The sequence below is a fragment of the Panicum hallii genome, chromosome 8, assembly GCF_002211085.1.
Source record: "Panicum hallii strain FIL2 chromosome 8, PHallii_v3.1, whole genome shotgun sequence".
Lineage (NCBI taxonomy): Eukaryota > Viridiplantae > Streptophyta > Magnoliopsida > Poales > Poaceae > Panicum > Panicum hallii.
In genome coordinates, this window is record NC_038049.1 from 28,073,814 (window position 1) to 28,076,476 (window position 2,663).

The window sequence follows — 2,663 nt, forward strand, 5'->3', positions numbered from 1 at the left end:
GAATAAATTAGAGCTTTGCACCATGTTCCATATATATTTTATTTAAACTAATAAAGTTCCACAAGTTTTGGATGAGTTGTGAATGCAGGAACACGTGGACAAAAAATGAGGCAAAATGGGGAAAATCCTAGGCCGTCCAGCCTCTCCTAGGCCGGCCGACCTGGCACCTCCTCGGATTGCCACGTCACTAATCCAGGGGTGAGGAAACACACTTACCTTGCTTCTAAGCCGTGCACTTAAAGTCGGTTTGATCCAATGACCTGAAAGGCTTCACCCATGGATTGAAGGGCTAGCCTACATGCAAGACTCAGGCAAACACCTGAGGACCGCCTCCCTAGATGACATGCACGCATTGATCATCAAGTCGATGCATCAGAGGGATGAGAGCGCCAGAGCCAGGCCGACCGACCTTGACCAGGTTGGCCGGCCTCCAGTTGGTCTGCTTCAGATAGACGCCACCTCCATCGACACTAGGAGCACATCAGGACCATCCAGGAGAAGGACGGTGCCACGCGGCCTCTATCCCAGGCCAGCCGGCCTGGATGAGGCCGGCTGGCTTAGGATTTATGCAACTGTCACAACCGTTTTACCGAAGTCCTCCTCAGCACCTCCACACTATAAATAGAGGGGCATCACAGCTTGTAAACATACACCAAGGAGTTCTCTTCACTCATTTCACTTTCTAGAGTTAGGTTTAGCAGTCTAGGAGTTAGAGTCGAGTCGAGCTTGTCTCGGGATTCTGGAGTCATCATCAGAAATCTGGTATAGCTCTTGTATCTTTCCCTTTGATATTTTATCAATATAATTTATCTTCTTTACTTTTCAAGTCAGCTTTACTTTCCGCATTTATTTATCTTTCTAAGTTATACAGCTTGTGTGCAGAAGTCCTTTCCTCTAGCTTAGGCTTAGTTATCTTTCTTGTTTATTGGGATCTTACCTTGCGGATTTTCTCACCCGGACTAGGGAGCTCAAGTTAGATTCCTAGGTTGAGGGGATTTCTCTCGTCGTCCACAAGAGAAATCCTCCCATGCTGAGTGCAGACGTGGTGTATGGCTTAGTTTTAGCTAGAAAGTGTGTTCCACCCCATGGAACAGTGTGGTAAGCGGCAGGTGGTGACAGACCTGTCCGTCCCTCGTAGTCCACAACATTCGGGTGTTTTCATAGCAGTAATTGTTGTTTGCCATTCGACTCCCCTCTCATCCCATTCTGCAGTTCTTCCTCTCTCTGGACGCCAAAGTAAGGTCTTGGTTCCTGGTAACATGTTAGAAGCAAGGTTTATTCTTGTGAGGCTAGCTCGTTAGTTTAGAAGTGTTTTAGGAGTCTTTCTCGCTTGTTGTCATCTTAGCTGCTTACTGCTCTAAGGTTTAGAGTTTCCTATATTAGACGGTCATTGCTTAGCCATTATCTTACCTATCATGTCTGGCTTACCCCCACTAAGTTAGTCGGTTGATATCTCTAGTAATGTTTATCATTCACTTCTTCGATACTCTTTAACCATAGTACTTCCCCGAGGAAATTTATGATACCCCGGAATACTCCAAGGTGAAGTGCTACAGCGGTGATTCTGTGCGCTTGCGGAATACATATTCTATTGGGCATTAGAAATGCCAACAAGCATTTCTGGCACCGTTGCCAGGGAAGAATTGGCTAAATATATTGTTGAATAGTTTGATAAAATTTATCTGATTATCGCCGCTAATTTTAGCGGGTTTACCATTGCTCTCTTTGTCTTTGTGATATATGCAGAGCAGTGCATGAGTGATTTCGATCTACCATACAACTTCAACACGAATCCAAAAAGAATTGGGCGAATTGTCCAACACAGAGTCGTCCCACCTCAGAAGAAACTTTCCTTAGGCTAAGGTTCAACAACACCAGCTTCATCAACAGAATTTCCTGGAAGTGAGCAGCATAATCAACCCAAAAGGTACTATGGATAACATTCATCTTCATCTATTCCCATTCTCTCTGCTTGGGAAAGCAAAGATGTGGTTCTACACCAACAAGGGTGCTTTAACCACATGGGATGCCTGCTCTAATGCATTCCTGGCCAAGTACTTTCCGATGGGCAAAACGAATGCCGTTCAGAACAGGATTTCCAGTTTTCAACAACTCTAGGATGAGACAATCCTAAAAGCATAGGAACGTCTCCCGGAATACATTACAGCATGCCCACACCACGGCATGGAAGAGTGGCTGATCATTTAGAACTTCTTCCATGGCCTGAGCCAGTGAGTGTAAGACCACATAGACGCTGCAGTGGGAGGAGCATTCCTCTCTCTCGACATTGCAAGAGCTAAGGCGCTCGTTGACAAGATTTCCTCTCTCTCATATAATGGAGTTGTTTTTTGACCTGTGTGCATCCGCCTGATAGAGCCGGTCTTTCCTTCAGCATTCGGTGCTAGAAGAATGCTTGTGAGCGGCAAGGGACAATGCGCGGATGAGGCTGTCCATTCATGCCATTCCTGAGCTCGATCCCCTTAGAGTTCTGTTCAGGTGATCGGGCTAAGCGGGTGCATAGGCAGGGCACCGTCTCCGTTAGGTAGGTGGCGGGGCCCTCCCACGTGCCTTGGGCGGTCAAGGGGGAGGTGTCAGCTCCCAATGGAGAATGTGTTAGTGTTTCCATCGGCCAGGCACGTGTACAGGGAGGAACTCCTCGACCT

The 2,663-nt window shown here is 46.9% G+C and overlaps 1 non-coding gene across 1 annotated transcript; it reads right to left on the bottom strand.

The window, feature by feature from the left end:
- Positions 1 to 2,077: 2,077 nt before the first annotated feature.
- On the bottom strand, positions 2,078 to 2,186 carry LOC112872476. Its single transcript, XR_003224672.1, has one exon. It is a non-coding gene; the product is annotated as a small nucleolar RNA R71 (small nucleolar RNA).
- Between the last annotated feature and the right edge of the window lie 477 nt (positions 2,187 to 2,663).